We start from the raw sequence: 26,027 nt of genomic DNA, 5'->3' as shown, positions 1-26,027 counted from the left end.
AATCATGTTAGCAAATATCACTGGAAGTGAATATTGTAAATAAAACATTTTACAGTGAGGATCAGGACTTGTACTCCTTTTTTTCCTAGCAAGACATACTATGAAGGAATTCATTATAATATTTTGAAGAGACCTGTGTGCAGAGTCCGCATGGTTAGTTTGCAGTTATTGACATGCATGTATACTACTTAGCACTGGTGTACAATTTACAGGTAAGTTTTTTGCTCTTCAGAATCAGCCTCCCACACTAGACTGTTGGATGCGCATTCACAAAGTCCTAGGTGATGTAGGGCTTTCATTTTGGACACTTATTGTACATAAAGGTACAATTTAGAAAACTCACAGTCCAGGTAAGGATTTCAACAACCTCCAAAGTTTGCAGCTGTTCTAATAGTGCGTTTTTGTTAAATTTAGCTGTATTTCTGTAATGTGAACTATTGGTGGCCCCAGCTAAAACTGGTCACTCATTTTGGGAGACACTCTGAACCCAGAGGCTGGGATATAAAACAGAGCCCCTGTTACAAAACAGAGGTTACAGGGGGATAAAGTGACTTGCCTATGGTCACATTCAGCAGGAAAGCCAAAATCTTCATTTCTACTTTCCAGCCCCATATCCGCAGTGCCACAGACCTCTCACCTTTAATAAGGTTATGTCACTTATTTGCTGTACATATACTCATAAAATAGTTTTGTTTATAATTGTGTTACTATTCTAACTTTTTATTTTCTGACTAGTTTACAGTCCTTGTCTAGCACTTACTTCTTTCAGTGTCATCCCCTCGCACTGCCCTGAAACTTCAGGCACTTCCCATACACAAATCCCTTTATTTGGAGTTGCGATGCTCTGCTCAGAGGCAAAGTCCATCCGTGAAACATTCTTTGTGGGAAAAGGAATTCTGAAAACAGGAACATGGCTATATATAATCTGTATTATGATTCATAGGTTAGCACTGCGGAGAAGAATATACAGTAATATTCATCCCTGAAGATAGTCTGGAAGATCAGTGTGCATAAGAATAGCAATGCGGTAACTAAAACACAGCAGAAAAGAGCAGGAAAAATTCATCAGTAAATGCTTGGTTACTTATTTGTCAAATGTGGTTACCTTCTAATGACTCATAGCAGTTACTATTCTAATGTATGAGCATCCCATACAGTACTGCATCTGCGAAAGATGCAGCCAACAGTTGCAAAGATAATCCAAATGTGTCATTTAAAACTTAAATGAAATTAAATATTGCTAAAGAAATGTAAAGTGAATTGGAAAAGATGTTGCCTGTGTGAGGGGAGGACAGTGAGGATGTTCTCTCTCTATTAAGTTATGGCCCATCCTAAGAAGAAGATTGGAAGTCACTTTCATAGTGTACTTGGCCAAGGAGGTTACCTCTGAGGTTTTGGCCACATCTGATGTATTTAGCTAAGGCTTCTTTAATTCTTTAGTTACGACGGTGCAGGATCCTGACTTGACACTGTAAACTGACCGCTATTTTAGAAGTGATGCAAATCCACCATTTGCCTGTTTATTACAAGGTATTTGAGTTCAGGAATCACATATGAACCTATAGCAGAAAACATTTTCTTCAAGCCCTTCTCAGTTTGTAAAAAAATCATAGTTTTTCTAGTGTCAATTTTTTTTTTTCCAAATAAATTTTTAATGACAGCCTTAAGTCTTGCCTCTCCTGTGTATTTTGGGGTATGGATAACTAGATAAAACCAAAGCCCAGCAGAAAGCAATTTTAGTAATCTTATATTTAGCCTTGGTGAACAGTATTCCTCGGGAAACCACAAATGAGGTATAGTCGGTTGAAGAGAAGCCTTCAACAAAGCTAGGCTGTATACCGAAATAATCTTTGAACTAACACCTCCGAAGATACGCAGAGCAACTCTATAGGCAGCAGTCCACTGAGCCTTGTCCGTGGGGTAATTCAGAGCCTGAGCTAACAATACTGCAGATCATTTCTTTTTTATATATTGGAACAATTGCCTTTCTTTTAAATCTTACAGAAGTAAAACTTCCCTGCGAAAGAGAGTACTCCATACAGTGGGACAATGCTATATTTTAAAGCAAGTTTATAGAAATGTGTTTATGTACCCATGCTTTCCACACACAGACTCACACATACACACTATTCGTATGTTTGCATTTGTGCACACACATTATAGACAGAGATATAAAATAAGATGTGTATTCATGTATATATGTGTGTGTGTATATATATGTTTGAAGGGAAAAAGAATTTATGGGAGGCTCGCCAGATTTAATTTGTCTGCTTGTATTTAGCACTTAAGGGCTTATATACTCAGTTTGCTCAAAAGAGTGAAGAAGTACTCCTTGCTTATGCCTCAAATCAGAAATGCATGAAGTGCAGCTGCAGAGATAATACATTCTCCCCAAAGGCTTTGGCTGAGCAAATTAGGTGTCAATGGGGTGCCTGCGCAGGCAGTACTCTCTCTAATTAGTCTCTTGAGCCTAGTTGGTGGCGGGTATAAGATGATCTAATCAATTGGTCTGTGTCTGATGGTACGTGTAAAAATCCTAGCAGGCAGAGCTGTCTCCCACAGGTCACTCACCTGCACAGTGGGAACGCTCATTTTCATTTTTCATCTCTTCCATCATATGATGCTGACAGTTGGTTTTAAGAAAATTGAATCCAAAAAATATCTAGTTCATAGGGCATGTAGGTCAAAATAAAGTTGCATTATGGGTATTGGTGATCCAATTAATTAATATTTATAGCAACGAGTTGCATGTAGATATTATCTGAGTGCAAATAGTATTGATAGTGTTTGGTTGGCTTTTTAAAATGACTTCTCTAACAAAGATAGGAATAAAAGGTGTGGAGAAAAATCACCTGTTAATAGTATGCGCTTTTTTTGAGATGAGTGGTATCTGTGGTGTGTGGTGGAGGGAGAAGCAGAAAGAATATATTGTTGATGATCTTAAATACCCCCACGTTTCAGCTCGTACAGAATACAGTATCATCTCCAGTTGTCAGCTCACATTTTTATTTTAAGTCTGGCATTGTAGAATGAGTACTCTTATAATAATGCTAAATCAGCTGCAACATAAATAGACCTGCACTCTGAGTGTGCTTTGCATGCTAAGGACTCTGTGGGAGCACAGCTCCACCCTATCTGATAATATATGCAAAAACTAAAAGCACCTGGAGAAGGATGCTGATGCTGCCAAAAGGAGCATGTAGTGAATTGGTGATTTGCATTTTTACAGGAAAGGACATTCTTTTACTAATTAAAATAAATAAAAATATTTGGGATTTAGTCACTCTCCCCTGCCTCTTGTCTTGAGAGCATGATTAACATTTAAATTACAAGCTTCAGTAACCCTTCCTAAAACCACTGTACATCAACAGCTACTGCATTCTGAAGTTGGCGTCTGCCATTTTTAAGATGGCTTAACACCTTATTTTATCCCATTCGGGATCTGGGACAAACAGGCTGTATGCAGCAGATGATTTCTCTAGATAACAAACATACAATTGAGTTACTTGATTTAGGAGTCTTGATATTTCAAGCACATCCTTTAACTTGCTTGTAATCTTTTATCAGGGTTAGTAGAGATGTCATGAAAACCAAAAGTACCTGGACCTGTGGTGAAACAGTACAAGTTCATTTTTAAGGCAGTCTGAAATGTATTTCATGTTTTGTTGTTGTTGGTTTTGTTGGGGGTTTTTTAAGGAGATCTGAAAGAACCCTGTTTTGCTCTTGGGAAATCACAAGTTGTAAATATTCCATTTAACAATTTACGCTTTTATAAGCAAAGCTGTGACCAGAGGCCATAAACACAATCTGCCAAGTCACCAGGCAAAACTTTGATTTGTATGATCAGGAAAATATATTCAATTCTAAGCAAGGATATTTCTAAAATATATCTTTTAAAATGCAAACGTGGAATACTAAGCCATCTGGGAACTGAACGGCAGCACTGTGTGGAGGGCCCTGCCTCAGGTCTTGGTTGTGTGAACAACTGATGTTTCAGTTCAAGAGCCCCACTGAAGAAACAACTTTTTTTTAATAAAAAGATTGGTTCACACTAGTCTAAAATTTTGTGTTTGTTTTATTGAGGATTTTCTGCTGTGGACAAAGAGACACCCTTCTCTTCCTCCAGTTTAGGGGAGGTGTCTATTTGATGAGTCTCATCTTAAACAAAAAAGTGAAGAGAAGGAGGTCTCCTGTCCCGCAGCACAGGGATTACAGTGCTCCTCTGAGAAGTGGCATATCCATGTTTGGTTTCTTCCTCTGTTCCCCACTGCCCAGGAGAAGGCTGGCACTCCACGAGGGCACTCTGAGGCCAAGGGATTTCATCTGTTGACTCCGCTTTGAATCAACAATAAACATTCCATGAATTAGGGATTCAGATACAAACGTTATATTTTCCCAGTGTATATATTCCTAACCACCACTTGTTTGCTGTGGCAAAGATCATGTAAGGATTTTATACACAGGCGAATTGTCTCGGCAGCCAAAGCCAAGAGTTCAGCTTCAGAACAGCCTGGTGTTAGGATGCTGGTGTGTCTGACACGCAGGCCGCCTTCCTGAACTGGGCAGGTGGTGGGTGCATTTCAACATGTCTTCAGAGAGACCGTGACCACCAGCCGTTCTTTGGTTCCAGTTGCACTATGTCTTCTAGCTTTCCCCAGCTAGAACCATTGGGGAAATGTGGCATCAAGTCATATTCTTTTCCAGTGAGTTGACTGTTTGATCTAGTCTAAATCTTGAGCCTATGCAGAAGGTGGGAGGTGGCATTGCCCGCTATACCGTTACACAGGTTCTCGGCTTCACAGGAAACCAGTTACTGCAGTTGCAGCACTGGCATAGCAAAGCTGGAACTGGTGGAGTTGTGATCATAAAACTGTCAAATGCCTTATACTGAGCCAGAGCAGGAAAACAAGTGGGGTTCAACAAAAAACTTTACAATCACCCATGCTACCCTTTCTTAATCCTCTGCGTTCTGCCCTTGGTCTGTGTTGGTGCTAGCGGCAGTTGCCAGTATGCAAAGGTTTTTTTCCTCTGTGTTAAATGGTAGCAGCTGTCAGCTCGATGGTTTCTAAGGAAGCTTTTAATGTTCTAGGGCTTGATTCTGGCAGTGCTAAGCTTCTCATGAAGGTGTTCCCCATTTCACAGGCTCAGGCCCTGCCCTAGAGAACATATCATCAACTTTGCCTGCAGAGCCAAACTTGAAGCCAGAAAATGTAGTACTGTCACTGGGAAATGGTAGCACAACCCTGGGAGAAGTGTGATTCTCACCTCCTTTAGAAATTGCCCTGAGGTCCACTGATAGAAAGGAAAAGTGCTGTGTGATTCATGTAATTGCAGCTATTCTCAAATCTGAGCAATTTGGTAACTCCTGGAAAAGCCTCCATCCAGAGGCTTTTCTACCCACATCATTTTGTTACCTGTCCTAGGTGTCCCTGCTGCTTATGCCAGGGACATAGCCAGGTTCCAGCCTCTGGAACTCCAGCAACTGGGGCTTAGCCTGAAACCAGCCCAGCTGTTCTGGATCTGTGCAGATATGGCTTCCAAACTGCAAGCCCACCTTCCACAGCTGTAGTGGCGGTGGTGGGGGCGGGAAATGTGCGCTCAGTGGTGGAAGGAGCTTTGGGAGTTTAGTTGCTTCTTTGTAAGGAGGGGGTCTAAAAAGATCATCTCTAAAAAGTGCTTTTGAAGGAAAGCAAGTGTGGAATTGGGGGAATATTGTCAACAGTGCTTCACCACAGAGCAGTTGTGAATCTCTGCATGTTCCAAACACTGCTTTTCATTTTAAGCTTATGAAGGGTAAATTAAATGGATCAACTCTAATGTATTCCTTGAAACAAGATTTATTGGCACTTCAGCCAAGCTCCTGGACCCTGGGGAAAGTGGGACTTTCATGTGGAACAGACATTCCACACAAACTCCAGAGGCATTTAGGAAACAACCCAAGCAGGATTCAAGAGGTGGTAGACCGAGGTCCAAGAGGGCCCAAGATGCTGCCACGCATCATTAAGAATAGGCCTTTGTTAATCCAATTCAGGTATTTTAGTGCTTAAAGGGCAGAAGAAGAGCTCTCAAGAACCACAACAGGAACTCTGGAAATTATGAAAGTTAGATGTTGTGTACAGATTAGGCTGTGTTGATGAAAGGCACAATTAAAATTTTGTGCTTGAAACTGCAGTTCAAAACTGATGCCTTGTTTTTCTCTTGCTTTTGAAATGAGGGCTAGACAAGATTCACTGGCACCTGCATCCAGTTTGATTTAAATAGGTTTAGGACATGCTAATTCAAACCAGTTCCATGCTCAATGAATTTTTCAACATTCTTAAGTGCTAAAATTCCTCCATACCCGGCTGTCTTCCTGCAACCACATTTTCAAAATGTAGCAGGTCTCTAGTTACGATCCTTGGTCTTGAAAAACCTGGTAAAACAAATATATTTTTAACTTTAGAAAACCTCAGAATTTCTCAAGAAGTCTCACTTTATTACTTGGCATAGAATTCTACTTGGACATTTATTAAGAGTTAAATATGTTAATTATAAAATCCTCCCAGTGGCTCCAGTCCATCTAGCCTTCGTTCAGCCTTCACCTGGCTCTTCTTGCAGTTGTTGGATGCTTTGTTTTAAAGTAATGCTTCCCACATTCTCAGCCTGCCTCCTCCTGCTTTGTGTAAATCTCAAAAACATCATGGTACCTTCCTGCAATTCCAATCACTGCTTTGAGCCTATGCAAACAGGAATCATTGGCTGAGTGAAAGACAATGTAAGCGAAGTTACTGATACAGTGATTATTTCTGGTATGTGAAAGGAGAGGGTTTAGTTATCTGCCTATTAATAGAAAAACACCCAAATAAAGGTGATTATGTTTAAACGCAGCATGCCAAGGAGCTCCATAACCTGGCTGTGTTTGCAGAAATGTTCGTGGTGTGCCCCAAGGTACCTCAAATAACTCTTGGGAAACAAACCTGAGGAGACTTTTTCATAAATGAGTTGCAAGCATTGCTGTGAAGGTGATCACTAGGGACTCCGTGAGGAAGGGGCAAAAAGAGCTTGTAAACTCCTGGAGCTGTGCCAGCATTTAGCAACCTTCCTTTGCATTCGTGGGGTGTGAGCACCTTTAGCAGAGCAAACTGTCTATTTATGGCTGTCTGTAATTTCCGTGGGGAATGTGAGTGCTGATGGCACCACTGAAGATTAGCACTTGGGGCAGAGATACATGAATATGGATTAATATATCTCACTTAGGCAACCACCCTGAAAACATCGGTGGTTTAAGTTCATTTTCTTGAGATACCAGCTCTGAAAGTGCTTTGGAAGTCCGTCCTCTGCTCTGAGCTGGTGTCTTCATAACTGGCTTTGGACTAACCTAATTTTTAGCAAGTAAAAAATCATTTAAAAATGCAATTCGTGAGGCTTATTATAATTTATATTGTTTCCTTACAGGATTAAATTTACCAGTTTGGAGGAGGGAAACAAAAACCTAATGAGGAGGCTGACACCAGGAAGGAACCACGGCCCGTTTCCTTTCTTTCTCTATAGTGGATTTCATTCAAAAGAAAATCGAAGCTGGCAAGACCCTGGTTTTTCCCTGCAATTTATTTAAAACCTTGCACGCATTTGGATACCTTGTGATTTCAGAGAACTATGTGAAGATTAAGCTTTTGCTTACTGATACATGGCATGTACTCTTTCAGCCTTTTGTGTTTGATTTTGTTTGATTTTCCACTGCAGCGCTGCATCTTTGTAAGGATTTTTATGCTTTCACCAGCAATGTCTTAAATACATTAAGACAACACATTTGGTGTTCACACTTCTTCAGTAACGACTGTACAAAAAAAGCCAACGGTGGCATAAAGGACTGTGTGTTTTCTTTGAGAGTTGTGCATATTTTGCAACCAATGGGAAGACTATTTCTACTAGAGCAAGCCCAACTTGTCTGATCGGCTGACAATTACGGCACCTTGCCACTATTCCTGAAGTTTTGTTGGGTTATTTCTTTTTTCATTATCTCCTCAGACCGTTCATATCCATTTTAAAAACATGGCAATAATTGCATGTTTACTTCAGTACTCTGAATTTGGTTACTCTGCTTAGGCTATGTAGCATGCCAGTTTTCAAAATAGGCCTGTGAGAAAGACAAAGCAAAAACAATGAGATGTACACAGCTGACAGATATACAATGAATTCTTTATGTTTTTCTTCCCTTTAAGAATATTTCTTTCTTTTATGGGTCTTGGCTAACATCTCTATGTTGTTCCTCACACTATTAACCTTTTGGAATGTTTTCTTGAAAACAGAGACGATGAAACGGTTCTGTTTAATTCAAGGCAGATACTAAGGTACAGAAAAACTTTTGTCGAATGAGCCATTAAATTTAGCTGTGTTACTTTGCCGCATACAAAGCAAAGTAGAGAATTTTCCTTATCCCAAACTGTTGGCTGTTCCACACCAAAGCACCTTTCAGGTTATTTTCCATAGGTATTCTGAGCTGATTGGGAGGCACTACCAGATACTGTGTCTTTAGATGGCTTTTCTGAATGAATCATTCAAATGCAAGCTTTGCAAGAAATGAAGTTGTGTGATTTTAGAAAAGGAAGCCTCTGCTACGTTTTGGTTGGGGAGAACATTGTGTTCAGGGGTGTGATAAAACTGCCCTGATCACATACAATGCTTTGCATTCAGAGAGGGCAGAATATGGTGCAAAAAACACTGCTGAGTTACAGTCCTTCTCGGACAGAAACGCTTGCTAGGCAATATTATTCTACACATAAATTTGACATCCTTTGCTTGCTGGATGCATTGAATTACATTTTTAAGAAGTGTGGTAACACTTTGGTTAGCTTCCAGTGTTTAAAAGGAGGGGGAAAGGATTTGTGCTACTGCCATCTTATTAAACTCCAGCAGTGTTTAATAAGAAAAAAAACACCCAATAAGGCAAATCCTTGAATGAGCAAGTAGCTACAAAAGGCCTCTTAATGAACTAGGATATGAGTCTACACTTTCAAAGAGCTGAACCGTGGAAATATTCTCAATATTTGCACAGCCATTAAAAGACAATTTTCCCCAATGACATCTCTGTTTCAGGATCTGGTAAAAGCCATCTGAAATCCACTTTCAGTCACAATCCTATTTAGAACTTACTAGTTTTTCCCCTGTGTTTATGAGGGGGGAAAAAGCGACCACTGAACTTTTGAATTTATCACACACTGAAACTGCCTTAGACGTGGTTTGTTTGGGTTTCATGTTTCTTTTTTTGTAAGAGAAAAGTCTTTTATACATTATCTTTGCTACTTAAATCGTGTGCAGTTTGATGATTAAAATTAGCTATTTTTAGAAAAAAAACTTGCTGCAAAAATCTGAAGAATTTTTGAAAATGTAACAAAGATTTCAATTAGGAATATAAGGGTAGTTTCATAGACGCATCTACTTGGCAGCTTAAATTGGGAGGCAAGCAATTTTGCTGCTCAACTAAACACCTGAAGGTTTAATACAGAACGTAATTCCCCAACTGTTCCCACAAGCCTAGCACATTACTATCCATACTGACTCATGTACAGTGTTTGCTTAAGGTACATATGTGTGTGTACACACACAGGCACGTGAGATTATCTTCTCAGCCCCATTCCCGCTTTTAAGCAACCATTGAAATAACGTTGGTCCAATAATCTTCAAACTCAGTTGCCCAGAGGAAAGTGCATAAATATCTAGGTTCCTAAATAGTGACTTGATTTTCAGCAGTAGTGATGTTATCTCAGCTACCAATCAATTAAGGAGTGACCAGGATCTCTTACTTATGCACCTACTTCCTGAGCACCCCTATTGCCTGTGGTGACTTGGGCTTGCTTGCTCTCCTGTGGAGGCTCTGGGCCCTGGGGATGTTCTCCTGGCACTGAGGGGACCTGATCTCGGCAAGCTGGTGCCGTTGGCATGAGCGTTGCAAATTATTCTTCTAGAACATCAAATCTGCTGGGAAACGTCAAGTTTTTTTGAGAAAATAGAAACTCCTTTGTCCAGGGAACTGACAGTACAGCCTTATTTCCCTCTTCCTCCTTCCAGCAGAGCCCTTACCTGCATGGTCAGCCTGACTGACGCCCATCAGTTAGGATCCCCTGACAGCTAGCCCACATCTCCAGCATCTTGCAGAAGTGGGGTTTTCCCCACAGCTCTTCTCAGTGTTGCAGAATGGACTGTTTAAACCCCATCAGTGCTCTTGAGACAGCTTCAGTGAAGATCAGTTGTGTTACTCTCTTTTTCTGTCATCCTTCCCAAATTGGTTCCCCGCAGAATCTTCAAAGGGACAAGAAGAAGTAACCTGGCCTTCCAGAAGTGCTGCGGGTGCCGGGAATGTGGCATTTCATGCTGTCAATAGTAAAAAATGGGCTTCAGTGACCAGTAGTCCTTGGGGCATGGTCCTTGAGAAGCTGTGGGACTCGCTGAGAGTGGATAGCTGGCAGCGGTCTAACTTTCACTTTCCTCCCGCTTGGCTGAGCCCCTGTAGATCCTCCCTGATGATACAGAGAGGATGTGGCTTGCTGCAAGAGGGGAGAGCAGCCACAGGGCAGCAGGTGTAGTAGGCAAATAAAAGTGGGCGGGCACATTCTAACTCTGTATGAGATCTAATATTAAGTGCATGGGGAAGGGAAGATGGTGACAGAGATGGTCTGCACGGTACAGAGATCCTTACAAGTTCAAGTTCACAGAACCTGACTTTACAAGTCAACCAACTGGAGATGGCTTAGTCCTCTCCCCTGCTGGGTTCAGATCACCTCTAATCCACACCCAGCAGACACTGCACCAGTCAGGACACTCCAGTAGTGCCACCATCGCGTTACTGTATGGTGTCCCGGATCAGTTGGGTCCTTTTAATTCTCACTATTTTTTTTAATCAGAACCATGGTTTAGGATAAGTCGTCAGTACATGCAACACTGAAAATTCCGTCTGCAGTAGACAGAGGCACTGGAGTTCTCGCCTTCTCTTTGGTGCGCAGGGGTTCTGCACTTCAGACTCCTGGGGAAAGAAGGTAGGATAATAAATTCCCTGTGGGCTGGGGGGTGACGTGCACCCCTGTGTGCTCTGTGTCAGTGCACGCAACCGAATGTGTAGTCAATGCTCTGGTATGCTCATATTCAAAATATTAATCTGTGAATATTATTGGGTTTCTAATCTTTGTTATATAAAACGTTTAGGCTGTACAGACTGGGGAGCAAAATGCAGACACCCCATATAAACAGAATTATGTTGCATTACTGAGTGTAATGATACTCTCCCCTACCAGCATTTAGGTGGAGTGACCGTATGTTACTGCCTTGCATTTTTCACATAAGCAAAAAATCTAAAAGTAAAGGATGCACTAATAATTCCCATCCCCCAAAATGCATTTCAATGGTGCTGCATACAAAATCCCTGCTTGCCAGCTTCCATGTGGATTTTTGTATGGTGCACAAAGAGGTGTTCTTTTTTTAACAAATAAAAAGGGGAGGGCTGGTACATGAAAACAATGTTAATGTAATTAAATATATATATATACTTCAGAAGAACAGCATAGTAAGCAGTACAGTAAAATAAATGTCGCATTATTTGTTACACCTTGTAATTTGTCTGTATTATGAAAGATGTAATGGTTTGTCAGCTGTAACTGTTGTTTTCTTGTAACATCATATTGAATAAAGTGTAGCAGAATCTCTCTTCTCCTTCCTATACGTGATCTAGACCTAACCCAGGGAATAAAGCCTTTCTGTTACTTTTTGTTCTCCAAAAAATGAACAAGAAAATGGTTGTAAACAACAGATTTTTAAGGAATGAAAAGTACTTAGCAGGCAGGCACTAGACAGTAATTGGTTGAAAAGATTAGGCACTGATTCAGTCAAACACATGAGCTTAATCAAAAACTACAAGGCAGCGCTAGCTACACAGGGCAACGTTTTTTGCACTTCTGTCGGTACTAGTTAGTAAGTTAATTATTTGTTGTCTTTTTCCATTTTGTTCTGTGTGTGACAAGGGACCTATTTACACTACACTGGGATTTAACTGAAGTAGCAGAAGGGCCAGTTTTCTGGGGGAAAAAAAAAACAGGTCTGATTTAAATATATCATTGTATGGAGAATAAACTCTGGCTTATTGCAACTTCTCTTGAAATAAAAACCTGATAATTCTGGTGGAAAATCACCATTTTTCACAACTTTGATATGGAAGTGTGATTTACACCTGTTCATACTTGGTTATTTATCTCAATCAGTGAGTATGTGCTGCTTGGACAGCAACACTTGTTTATTCATTTGTGCATTATAGCATTAGATAGGCAAGTGCTCACTCACACTGAATATAATCAATATGTCCCTTCAGTATTTTCTACTCCTTTCCATTGCTTCTAGCGTTTTTTGGTACCAGCATCTTGCTAGGACCTATATTTAGACAATGAAAGGTAAATCGATGCAGCTTGCACAGACTTGGTTAGAATATTTGACTGTTTCAGCAAATGCAGGGGTCTACAGGAATCTGTTGGGTTTAACATCATTTTGGTGTGGGATGGGGGATGGCTGGAGAGCAAGTGCTTGTACGGTAGGCCGATGGGGAAGCCAGTAGCCTAGAATATGGATAATGGAGGACCTGGATTCTGGTCTTGGCTCCAGCTGATTAGGAGTAATTGAAGATAAAATGGTCTTCCTTTGAGCTAGCACAATATTGGCTTGATTGTGGGTCTTCAGTGTCCCGGGTTTTATCTGGTAGAATCATGTTTTCGCCCAGTTCTGATTGCAAAACTCTGATATGAATCCCCACTTTTAAATCTAGAAAGTTGCTGCAGAATGACATCAGCTGCACCTAGAGGGCATTGCACAAAACCAAACCAAGGAAATGTGCTTGTTCATCTATTTCTATTTCAATCCCAATTCTCACTGGCTAGGGCAAATTTAGGAAGGTGTTGCCTTTTCATAGTCTAGAAGAATAATTTGTGCTTTCAGCTGAGTATCTGATTTGTTTGGTATTCCTGACTCACTACCTGTGTGGCAACTTTAACCTACAAATCTCTCAGATACAAATGAGGACCAAGAATTACTACCTAAAAAGGTTTATATGTTTGGGGACCAGGAAGCATATTCAGAGTGAGCTTTTAATTATGTAGTATAATCCTTACAGCCGTCTCCTGACCCCCTTGGCTGCACTCCTAGCCCATTTAGCCCCAAGGTTTTCTTCCTAAACTAGCCTGGCTGCTACAGCAAAGCCAGAAATGCATTTAACTAGAATAGCTGCCACCCCTCCCCCGAGAAAAGAAAAACCAGAGGGAAGATGTTGGAGCAACCTTGTGCCACCAGGTTAACACATACAGTTTCTAAATAATGCCTCTCCTTGTAAACCTCTGCAAAGTAAACCCTACAGCAGTGGAAGGGCTTGCTGCTACCAGTGGGGGGTGGTGTTATGGACATTAGATTTGAGAAGCTTATATAGCACATGGGGATAAAGGGATACAAATCAGAGAAAAAAACCTGAAGAGATTAAAAAAAAAAAAATCCAGGGCCAAGTATTTACTGTTCATTCCCCTTGCGAGTAGTGTTATATATTGTCTGCAGCGAGTCATGCTGAGAGTGAGCCAGGCGCAATAATAGCTGAGAGCAGTCCTGCAGCCCCTTCGTTATTGCCTGTGCTGGCTGATACAGAGTTGGGCAAGAGAAAGTGATTCCAAAAATGCTTTTTTTTTTTTCTTTTCTCCTGTTTCCCAAAGGGCCTGGTAGTGATTGTTAGGGCTGTACTGCCTTGAAAGAACAGCTAAACTAAAATCAAACATATTTTTAAATTAATTTTCTAAGGACCGCTGTGGTGATTCACATAAAAGATGTAACAGCTTTACGTGCTATACAACAAGATACTGCAATGCTATATACCCTTGTAAAGTCTTGAAGCCTAAGGAGATTTATGATATCATAGAAACATTTCAACCTCACCTTTTAACTGGAATTAGGACTACAGTGTAGGTTTCAAAAGGGTAGGTGTTCATCTTACAATCCAGCTAATTATAATAGCTTGCCCCCAGCTTCCACCTGAGGAGCTCAGAGATATTCATGCATTAATGAAATGAGCTGTACACACAGCCCGGGGATATACTGTATAGATGTAAAGATCCATATTTCGTAGAAGGAAAAATAAAAAACAACCCACCCCAAAAACCAAGGCACAGATTCAGTTCCCTGTTTTCAAAGCTTTGCATGGGCTCAAGTACCCAAGACAGTATTTCACTTGGTGTTTGGTGAAGACTGAGCATTCAAGATACTTTTTTAGAATAGTTTATCACAACAAAGATGTGTAACTTCTATGTTCAAAACAAGTCATGTTTCACTGTACAGAAAGATCAAAAGATACCAATATATTACATGACAAAGTGTTGTGGACTGCGAAGAGTTGTTCGTTGACCAAACGTTCAGCATCATGTCAGCATGGAGCAGGAGAAATTGCGTGTACCATTATGTCAGCTTTCCTGGGAAATACTGTAAACATGAACTGCCACTTGGCTGCATCAGGAGACACAGACAAACTCTGCAGAGACTGTCTCAGGTGTTCTATATCTCAATTTTTTTTTCACAACACACAATACAGACAGCAGAAGTGATTTTCTGCTTGGAGGTACTGCTCTATAGAAATAGCCCCTTTCATATAGGTGGTTAACATTTTATAGATACCTCTCTCCCAGCATGCTGTTCTGGCCCATTACATGTAATAAATGCAAATCACTACAGCCCTAACATGCCCTTTTTGTATACATTGCTGGCTGCTACGAGTGCTCATCTATCTGCTGAGCACTCAAAAAGCAGCCCAGAGCAGGGTATTTTGGAACACAACTGCCTCTTTGGTGGGGACATGAATCATGGAAGAGCTGCACTTCTGGTCTCCCACATTCAATAGGTCCTTTCCAGAAATGCCTGTTTACATCTGGGCAACATCCCTGTTTTCACTGCCGGCTGTTTAGCTTGCACTCGTGCATGCAGAGTGACTAATCTGGAACAGCAGGAATTTTGGGAGCAGCTCCATTAGTGGTCAGAGGTACCCTGTTCTTCTGTCAGTCCAGAGACAGCAGCGAGCGAGCTCTGTTTGGCAAAGCAAGGTTTCGCTGCTCCAGCCGCACTTCTGAGCTCTGCTCAAACACATCTGTCTGTGCAGCAGGACTGGAGGTGGAGGGAGCAGGAGAGGTCATGAGACAGAGATGTGTGTACAGTCTGGGGGCAAGGCCATGAACCTGGCTGTGGTTAGGAAATGGTCATGGGCAAGTTCCCTTGTTTTAGAAATCTCCTGAATGTTCACCCTACCACTAGCTGGGCCCTTCTTTTATAACCCCCACATGAGAAAGGGACATTTGGATAGCCTCCCAAACCCTTTCCCCAAGAAACTGTAATTTAGATTTAGGACAATTGATTGATCAAAGGAAAGTGGAGAGTCTCAGAGGGTTTCAGATGAGCCCTTACAAGTCTCTAAATATGAGGAAGTGTGCTATACACTCACCGCCTGTAATAACACGGAGCTTTGAACACCCCAGTGTGTTTCTGCACTGCTAGCCAGCGGGGTTTCCTATGCCAGTGCTGCTGAAGTAAAAACCCATTTTTGGGGAGCAGAGGCTTGTGCTAAACCCCAGTTCGGCAGCAGTGCAAGGTGGGCTGGAGAAGACGCACCTACCCAGGGAAAGAAAGGAGTGGGGGCCTGGAAATGACACCGGTTCTTACTGGAGGCCCGATGACAAACTGGACCTAAAGCGGCTTCACCCTCTGCCATCAGGACTCTGGGCTGCTCCTTATTAGTGCTGCATCAGTCACTGTGAATAAATAAAAACATTGGTGGCTCACTGGGTATTGTCTCATCTCCTCTGACACGACTGTGCCAGGTATACGGTAACTTTATGGTGAGAAACCCACAGTGCCCTTCAAAATGCTGAGCCCAGTGAATTCCTACACCTGTGACTGGGGCTGCTGAGCTCACTTTGTACCATAATATTTTGACTGCAGGAATCTGTCTGGTAGGAGAACGTGCCAGGAACGAACAAGGAGCACATTTACGTTTGCTGGCCTTGCTGAACACCACTTCAGATGCCCCGTTTTGCACAACCACACGTTTCTCAGCAGCTCCGCTGGCGCAGGCCCAGAGGCGCAGGCGCCGCGGTGCCGCGGAGGGGCCATGGACACGGTGGTTCACACAGCACGTGAGGGATGGCCGATGGGAAAGAAGGGACCTTGCACTGAAGCGCCGCTCAAGGGCTGTCCCACAGAAAATGGAAGCTCTGCCGTGCCGGAGGACGGCCTTACCAGTACCACCGGGGCCCTACGAGCGTGCCTCCTTCCCGGTCCGGTAGCTGAGGTGAGCAGCGGGGCGGCTCCCCGCGACGCCTGCCGAAAGGGCGGCGCCGCCACCGCTCGCCAGGGGGCGCCACGGGCCGGGGCCGCAGCCGCCAGGGGCGGGAACGGGCCGAGCCGGGTCTGTCCTCGGCGTGAAAGGGGAACTCTGGCGCCAACGTGAGGGAAAAACAGCACCGGGGCATCGGCGTGGAGCGGGAGGAGCAGCTTTAAGTGCAGAGCTGGCGAGGGTGCAGAGGAATCGTGTTGCTGTGAAACTGGGGATTTGGGAAAATTCAAGCGTTTCACTGACATTTTTCGAATGTTTTACGAAATGCCGCAGTGAATGGGGGTCCTCTTTCCCTCAGCCATGGCTCCAGGCTGGCATCGGACGGCACAGCAGTGTCGGGCAGGGTGGGTGCTGGGTGCCGGTTGCTGGGACAAGCCAGGCGCCTCGCTCCCCGCATGGCGTCGTCTTCCCCAGAGCGCGTCTTTGAGGTGTCCTGACCTGCGAGTGCAGCCTGGCCCGCCATCAACACCCGCAGCTGCCAGCTGGCATCCCGCCGTTCTGCTGGCAGGGGACCCCCAGCCCCTCCTCTTTTCCACATCCATCCAAATACTGTCACCCGCCAGGGTGTCCACCAGCTCAACGCGTTTGAAGGCACTTTGCTACGACCCAGCAGCTCATGTACGATGCTTTCAGTCCTGTTGGCTGCATTGCCTGAGATCCACGCTCTGCCCTCAGAGACATCCGTGCAGCAGCCGGTGCAGTAACGGGTTTGTGCTGGTGTGTGAACACCTAAAGATGGAGTTGGACTTCGTGCCATCTGTAAAACAGCGTCAAACTCACGCTTGCTCCAGACCCTGATCTTTTATTAATTTTTTCCATACAGAGAAGAAAAAATTGCAACCAAGTTCTTTTAAAGATATCTCTGGAGCCTGAGTTAGAGAAATGGCCTTAGGTGGATTTTTATTTTTTTTTTAACTTGGACATTTACTACAAAGAGAGGAAGAAAAGGTGCTGTTTAATCTCTCCTCTCATGTGATCCTCAGTCTCTACCTGGTTTATTTTCCCCACCTACGATCTCCTTTGTTCTCTGGTAGTAGTCACCTAAACAAGTGATTAACAGGCGAAGGATCAGCCTGCAATGCTCCTAGCTGCAGGATGCCATACAGGGAAAAAATGAAGAAATCCACACTGGTTTTTTTTTCTGACATACCTCCCTGTACTGCATTGTCCCAACAGAGAAATCACTGTTGTAGCAGCACACATCCTTTTTTCTTTTGAGGAATCCCTCAGCACTTCCCCAAATCTCCCAGACCTCCGTGCACCTTTTTTCAATTAAATTGCTTTTTTTAGCTTAATTTAGACTGTTTAATTAGACCTAGTTGGAAGGTTTTTCCCAACAAAGCAAGGCTATTCAGCAGCTTTGAAACCCACTGATTTATCAGGAGAGAAAGACTTATCTTTCAATTAACTTTCTTCACCTGTGGGTTGCCAAGAGCTCAGGTTTCTCAGCTCAGTGACAGGTTTCCATTCCAATGACCGTGGGGCTGGAGACCTCTGGGACTCTTGTCTCTTGGCTACAGAGTTGGGAGCCAATGCCATCTTCCAGTGCGTGCAGCTATGGGGCAGTGCAGATCCCAGAAATTGGTATGATTTCTTTGGTTTCAAGACATCACAAGCTTATGTCATGACACTGGCCAAACTGTTATACCCAGATGTTTCAGTATTTCACAGTTTTGACACAGTATTTCAACTCCGTGAAGATGTTAATGGATTTGCTTTTAGTTTGGAATGAAGCATTTCTAGAAAGCATTTCTCCATGAAAGAAGGAATAACCAATCATCATTAGGAATGAAACCTATCAAAAGGGGATAACAAGCTTCACCAGCTAGAGGAGACAATAGATAAATTCAGACTACAGCTAAGATGTATTCTTTCTAAAGAAAATAAATTACTTACCTAGTAGATCATCTTACCACTCATGCAGGAGAGGTGTGGTTTTAATCCAGTTTGAAATCAATTGGAATCCTGGCAATCCTGAAGTAAATGAATATTTTTTTGCATTGATTTCAGTAGCAGTAGGTTAGGACTTTATCTGGGATAACTTGCTAATAGACACTTCAGTTTAAACACAAATTGGACCTTGAGGCTAGATTCCACTTTGTGAATGTCGATGGCTTATGCAAGCAGGAAGTCAACCTTGATAGCCTTATAATTTGTTAATTATATAAGAGGTTGCAACAGCTACATGGTTTACCGGTGGAGAAATTTAGATTTTGTCCTATTTTAACATATTTGCAAATGTTACTGGTACTGTTGCTTCATGGTCCTCTTTTTTTATCTTTACATGATGACCAGTTTTGGGTTTTTTTCTACTAGATGTATGTATTTCTGAGAAAAATGTGATTGTCTAAGTGATGCAATTCAGAAAAAGGAAGCCAACCTCTTTCCTATGCCCAGTATTACATCATTTGAAACAGCACACCATCTCAAGATCTTCTAAGGACAGAAGCTGCATCATAGTGGAAAGATTGAAATCTTAATTTCCAATAGCATAAAGGTCCCATTCGTAATCTTGGAAAAAATCAGCTGTTATTAGGCTTAAAACCTATTCTCATTACAGCAGTAAATGCTATCTATTGTAGCCTCAGTGCGCAAGGAAAAAATGCCATCTGCAGAAGGACATTATTTAATAAAAATATATCTACTACTATTAATTGTTCCTCTAAGAAAGCTTTACTTGAAAAGACATTGAAGTAGGATGTAGCTGACTGGATAGAGGCTAAAATGAGGCAATGCACATTTTATTTTGTTTGAACTCAAAATTGGTTGCAACCTTTGCTTTCTGCTGTGATTTGTCTCTAATCAGCATTCCCACTGTTTTAAAAAAATTGATTTGAATTCCAAGTTGATACAGGAGATGCATATAAACAGATCTCACCTCCCCTCCTGTGAGGGCAATTTATGCAAAATAAGTTTAGGGGCTCTGGGATTTAAAGTACTGACTTTTGTCTGTGGGAACTGGAGTGCCACTTTGCACATCATGAACATTGTCTGTGAATTACCTGCCTTCAGGGGGATTGTTAGCACATGAATCAAAAGTGGCTGACTAATGTAGAACATCTTAAACAAAAGGATTAGACAATAGCTCAGATGCACCAAGATGCATTTTTAATCAGCCGAAGTGAAATTAGATGCTTTTTAGTCTAAAACTGTTCTTAAGTATAATGTTGAACAATGGCTGTGAAAACAGGAAGATCTGGGTACCCTCATTTAGCTACAGAGAAGATGCCATCTATTTATTTTCTCTTTAACAGCAGACTACTTCCTTTACCCGTGCTGATGGTGCTTGCTCAGTTTTATGTGCTTCATTCATAAAGGAAGAGCACTGTATTCCTCCATGCCACAAAGTCCATAGTGATTCTCCTTTGATTATATGGGCAAGGCTCTGGGGAATCAGATGATTACGCACACATATTTTCCAATATTTTTCTATTCAAAAAGAAGGCTTTTTTTTCCAGTTGCTCCAGAGTTACTTTCTGCTCCCGCCGAGGAGCCTCTGCAGCGGTAGCCTCAGCGTGATGTTTGTCCTTGAGAATCCTGCTACAAAAGACACCCGTGCCTGAGCTCAGCTCCAGTCGTCTGGCACATGGGATCTCACAAACACTGCATCTCGTCACTTCCAAACTTTCAGGGAAAGGTTTAAGCATCAGTGGGCTAAACGCTATTCAGCTTGGTGACAAATGGAGAAGACTGATTTCATCAGGTGTAAGGAAAAAACCAGGCAGGTCTGCAGGGTGCCTCCTGCTGTGGCCTCAGCGGGCACGCTGATCTGCTGGGTTGGCTGAATTCTCCCTTTGGTTGTAAAGATGATGCATGGTCTAATATGCTGTCTCCTTCCATCTTCAAACCAGCCACCATGGGAGTCTGAGGCAGATGAAATTCATTGGTTTTGGCCAATTCTGATCCTGCTGAAATGGGAGCTGAATTCAGCAGGATCAGAATTTGGCCCTTAGGCAGTAAAGGTGCAGTGTTTACTGCAAAGAGGGTTTCTTTGATAACTTTCTAAAGAGCATGGAGAAAGCAAACTACTGCTGGACAGAGTAGGTACGGCCATTTACTCTGGGCAACAGCTTTTGGAACTAGAGAGTTGAGTAACCAGGCTAATGTTCTCAGCAAACGACTAGTAATACTTAATTATTTTAATGAGAGCTGCACCAATGACTGGTCCTATCTGGAGGAAAGCTGTGCTGGCAATGTAAAAAAAAAAAAGGAAATAATATTTTTTGGATTGACATGAAACCAGAATTTTTCAGACTGTACGACAAATGGGGAAGGTTGAATATTCAGGTTGAATAAAGTGTTTCAGACTGATTTGGGACATTTCTAAAGAGCATGGAAGCAATGTGAAAATAAACTTATGCAGGCCGACTGCAGGAATATTCACAAAACTGGGGAGAGGAGATCCCCTTTTGCACCCAGTGGTGCAAACTTTCGCTCTTCAGGTGGGAGGCTCCAACTGCTTGGTAATCCCCAGGTTTTCCTCTCAGAAAAATGTTCTAAATGCCAGGCCATAAGGCTGGTTGCCCAAACTGTGCCTCACAGGCAGGTCAAATGAAACTCCTGCGATGGATGTTGCCTGAGAAAGTAGCTCCACTGGATACAAGGCTGCCGGGCAATTGGTATGCCATGGGGTGGGACAGGTAAAACAGCAGAAACTGTGGTGGTGAGCACTGCCTCATGTCCCTGCTCTGCCACCATCCCAGCACTGCTCCCTGTTTTCTGAGAGGTGCACACCACCCCAGCCCTGCTCCTGACCACTTGAAGGTGTTGGTACTTGGGGTGAAGAAAATTCACTGTGGCAGCTATAGAGGATACAGAGGAGCCTCTCTCTTGAATGCTGGCATGTCCAACCTCATATAACTCATGAGCATTCACTGGGTAAGAAAACAGGTGAGGAGTATGGTATGGTCTGGTGTCTAGGACACTCATAGAATTTTACAGTATCTTCTGCCAAGCATCTTCAAAGGGAAAAAATTGAAGTTGTCCCACCCAGAATCAGTGTCCCTGTGAAAGAAGTAGGAGGTCCTTGATTTTAAGATCTAGCTTTAAATCAACTAGAAAAGGGAGTAGATATTTGCTTCGAGTCTCACAAAATTTAGTTGGTGTGGCATAAGGATGCTCTTTTCCCATTTTCTCTTGTTCCAGAAATGGTGTTCAGGCCAGCTTGTAAGTCTTGCCTAAAAAGTCAAAGCAAAAAACTATTGCAAATACGTCAAAATAATCCCTTCCACATTTTTATTTCTGGGGAAACTGTTGACTAAATTTGACTTGACATTACAAGTGTTTGCATTTTTCTGTGACTAAGTGATTCCTTACACACTCTGTGCTCAGCTCTAACTTGAGCTCTGCTGTTATTTCACCCTCCTTGTATTCTACCTTGGGAGAATCTAAGATAACTGCTCAGTCGCTCCTCCACAGAGAGGGCGCACATGCTAGCTTTGTGGTTGCATCGACTTTCCCAGCAAACTGCTTTCCATGATAAACACCTGAGGTGCTAAAGAAATATGGCTTCAGTCATCCCCTTCCAAAATCCTCATCAAACAACTGTTGCCTGTATATATTCTACCTTGGTAGACATTTCATTCACTCTATAATCTGTGGAAAATGTAAGAATTGATCTCTCAGCAGTGTTGCTAAAAGCCACTTTGCTTTGTTTTCACCTGGAGACTGTAAATGTCTTTTTGGCAGATGTAATTTCTGGGCAGCTCCTGGCTGAAAAGACTATCATCAGCATTGACTTCCCTCATGGCCTGTCACAGGCAAGCCATCCCATGATCGAACAGCAGCCCGCAACTATCAATATCCATTATTGGACTTCTTAGCTGGTGTGGACTGCTCTTCAGCATACTGAAAGTAGAGATGGGCCAGAGGCAGATCTTCATCTTCAAAATGTAGGGCTTGTGGGTACAGACCTTGGAGACATTCTGAAGCAATAAAACCGTACTGCTTGCACACCAGCACTCTCCACCCCCACTAAGATGTCACATCTTGCTGAAAGAATTTCATGTGTAAATCTGGGCTGCCCTGTGGCTCTCCTTCCTCTTCTCTCCTGTCAACCTGGCTCCTTATTAAAGCTCCTGCTGAAAGTGTGAACTCAGCTGGAGGGGGGTCTGTCTCCTTTTCCAACTTGCTGTAGACTGCACATCTCAAAGCACAAGAGAGGTGAGTGATTTGGCCCCTGCCCTCTTCCAACAGCTACGGCTTCAGGGAACCACAGGAGGTGTTTCCAGCTATGCTGCCTGCACTCCTCATCTGACAAATGAGCAGGTTTTCTGCCTCACTCCCGAGGCTGCCTTTTTGTCCGAACCACCACACGTGGGCCCTCCTTTTGTCATGGTCTGTTGTTAGCTGTTCCTCTGTGGCTATAGGTTCCCCTGACAGCGAAGTGGCAGCCTCCTTGTATGGGGTAACTTTGCCACATGGAGGCCTGCAGTGGGGCAGCTCTGCTCCTGTGAATGCTCCCAAGAACTCAGGTGCCACTCACTGCACGGGGCTCTCGGGAGACAAAGCCCATGTCTATGTCATGAGTCTTTGGAGCACTCGGCACCTTCCAGGGCTTAGTGTGTGCCATGGCTGTATCCTGCCTCATCAAAATGGCCTTAATTCTTGGCATAAAAGTCCTCCGGTACCCAGTTCTCCAGTCCTCCGACGCGATACCTGGCAGCCAATGCCTGAGGAAGGATGTGTGAATAAAGAAAGCCCATAGCAGTATCTCCTCTAAGTAGTTTCCTAGCTCTCAACAGTGTCCAGCTAAAGTACACCCTGTGCTGGAAGTGGGGGCCTGTCATGGGATGGTGAACGCCATTTTACTGCCCCATGAGATAGCAGCCTGGCTGAAACAGCCTGAAGGAGCTATAGCAAACTGACTAGAGCATGCCTGTCCATCAGTGCCAAAGCTATGCCCAGCCCTGCTGAAGACACTGCTGGGCTTGAACACCATCTCCTCCGTGTCCTTTACATCCAGATGTCTGAAGGGTAGAAGCTGCTTCCTGTGCAATGTAGTGCTGTGCTGTTGAAAGAAACCTGGAACTGTTCTTCATATTTATTAGATCATCTTTAACTGGGGACATCAGTGAGGGTTTCTGCGTGTTATTCAGTTGCCTTCCTCCAACAGCTTCTTTCTGTGTGTGTGAACTCTAGTTCCCTGCTTTTCCAGACTGTAGCACACATGTGCCTCTATTTAGTGCCATTAGTGGATATACTTAATGAGCAGATTCTTTTCTGCTGGTTTGTGCTGGATATTACTAATTGCCAAAGTCTCTTCTTAGTGGTCTTTAATTGTCTGTTTTATATGGTCACGCTGTAGATCGGACAAGCCCATATCACACTGGACTGGGGATCAGGCCGGAGATCATGCAAAGACACAAACATGCTGACAGAAAAATAAGCTTTTGCCCTTCTGTATTTGCACTCTGATTCTGTATCTTGATATGCCTGTCGTCCCGTGTTGCAGGTCTTCATGGCAGGAATATTTCTAAATCCCACAGGCCTGCTTCTCTGTTTTGCTCTGTCCATTGTAAAGCAAGAATATGTTTGCGATAGTTAGCCCCAAGCTATAGAAATGAAACTGGGAAAATGGAAGCAAGCCCTCTGTTTTTAAATACTCACGTGTATCTCTGTCATAATAATGACTTTTGTCAAGTCAAAAGGATGTTCCTCTTTATGCAGCTGCTGTGTTAGCTTTTATCTCAGTTTATAGGTTGAGTTTTGCATTACCCTGTTTGTGAGCCTACTGCTTCAGCAAGACCCAAATAGTTGTCAATCATCCGGGCTCTGTTATCACAGGGTTACACTAGAAGAAGGTATTTTCTCTTCATTCTCTGTTACTTTTTTGCCTCTTTTTTTCTCTCAAAACACATGCACCACTATCCTTCTTGTGGTATTGCCTGTAACTCTGCCTCCCCCTTGCATGTATGTTGTTTTCTGAAAATTCAGGTAAGAAAAGTCCTTCTCTAGCAGCGAGTGAACTTTGAAATTCTCAGTTACGCTGCACACTGTATCTCCCCACTGCAATTCATTCTGCTCTAAAATGAGAGCAAACCTGCTGCAACGGCTGGTTCTGGCTGGGCTCGGGGTTACTGAGATCCTCAGGAACGGTAAGTTTCTTAAGTGCCAACCCTGGACCTCTGGTGAATGAGCAAACCTGCTCTGCACCTGGAGTCCAGCGGGGAGAGCAGTAACACTGAGCTGGTTTTGCAATAAGGCTAGCACTGGATCTGACAGCCCGGGGCACAAAGTGCTCAGGGAAGGTGAGTGTAACCCTCTTTGGGCTTTATCATTCAGCTGAGATTTTCAGCAAGATGGAGAAGAGGCAAAATCAATTTATCAGCTGTGGAATTCCTACTGAGGACGAGATGTGTTGAATCCCCATCACCTGAGAGATTAAGGAACTGGTGAGCATCTGTGTATAAATTAGATATATTACAACCTCCTTAGCACAGCTGATTTCTTGAGAGCCTTTCCAGCCCTGTTATCTGTGATTGAACCTAGGAAAGCAGCTGCTTGTTTAAATATGCAAACATGCTTCCTAATGATATTTTTGTAAGTCATACACTTTTGTGACTGAACTCGGAAACAAGCTGCATCTTAAAAAAAACCCCAAAACCAAAACCCACCAACCTGTCCCATCAAACAGGAGCATGCAGTGTCTGTTGTTAGACATGAGTCCCAACACTGCAATCTGGTTTTCAAAGCAAGTACTAGCTCTACCCATCTTTCACTTGAATGAAGAAACTGCTTGTGAAATTTGAGCTAGGATCAGCAGCCAAAAAATGTAGGTGTTCGGGCTTAGGATTTTAATTCTAGCCTATCAGTACTGATTGCTTTTACAGAGATTGTATTAACGTTGAGGAAAAGCGGAGTAGAGTATAGCACGTGAAAAGAGTGACTCCACTTCCAAACACACACACTCTTGTTATAAAAGCATGTTATGGGAAGATACTGCTGCTTAGGGTTGATTTACCAAAATAAGATTTTCATTTTAAGCGCTACGGACACTCGTAGCATATATTATCCTGGTTTGGGTTTATTTTCGCGGTTGCCATTCATTTCATGACATTGCCTGGGTCTTGGAGACGCAGCCAGGCAGATCTGCTGAACACATGAATACTAAGGAAGTGGTTTCCCTAGTAACAATAACCACGTAACAGCTCGCACAAGTTCCTGCCCTTCCTTACGGGATTTGTTTGTTTGTGTGTTTCTCACTGGGTCAGATAGAGGAGACACCAAAACTGGAGCTGGCTAAAAGGCATCCAGGATCAGCTTACTGGAAGTGGGGAGAGTAGAAAAAATGTCATTACAGCATTTGGCTTTGTTTTGGTTTATGGGAGTAATCTGGGTGCATGCTCATAGCTGCCTCTGAGCAACGACTGACCAGACTCCAGTACAACTCAGATTCTTATTTCAGAACTCTTTTTTACAGATGCTTTTTTTTATTTTTTTAACACATGAAACTATTGTCACAATGGATTAAGTGCAGCTTTGAGACAGTAATCGATTAATGGAAAGCAGAGTGGGGAACAGATATATACATTAAGTATGCAATCTCAGTGCAGGATTTACGGCTAGCACTTTAGAGAAGGTGAATTAAGCAGCATTTGGGAGCATGGATGGATGTGCTTCTGGGTTCAGACTGCTAGTAGGGGGTTGTCTGGCTGGC

The 26,027-nt window shown here is 42.9% G+C and overlaps 1 protein-coding gene across 6 annotated transcripts in view; it reads left to right on the top strand.

The window, feature by feature from the left end:
- Nucleotides 1–11,671, top strand: part of CDK14 (cyclin dependent kinase 14) — a 322,044-nt gene extending 310,373 nt beyond the window's left edge. For all 6 annotated transcript variants that reach the window (XM_054815554.1, XM_054815552.1, XM_054815558.1 and 3 more), the window contains one exon: nt 7,435–11,671. The gene's annotated coding sequence lies outside the window, so the exon portion shown is untranslated. The remainder of the gene's footprint in view (nt 1–7,434) is intronic.
- Nucleotides 11,672–26,027: the final 14,356 nt, after the last annotated feature.

The sequence above is a fragment of the Grus americana genome, chromosome 2 (genome assembly GCF_028858705.1).
Source record: "Grus americana isolate bGruAme1 chromosome 2, bGruAme1.mat, whole genome shotgun sequence".
NCBI lineage: Eukaryota > Metazoa > Chordata > Aves > Gruiformes > Gruidae > Grus > Grus americana.
This window is presented reverse-complemented; position numbering and strand designations above follow the sequence as displayed.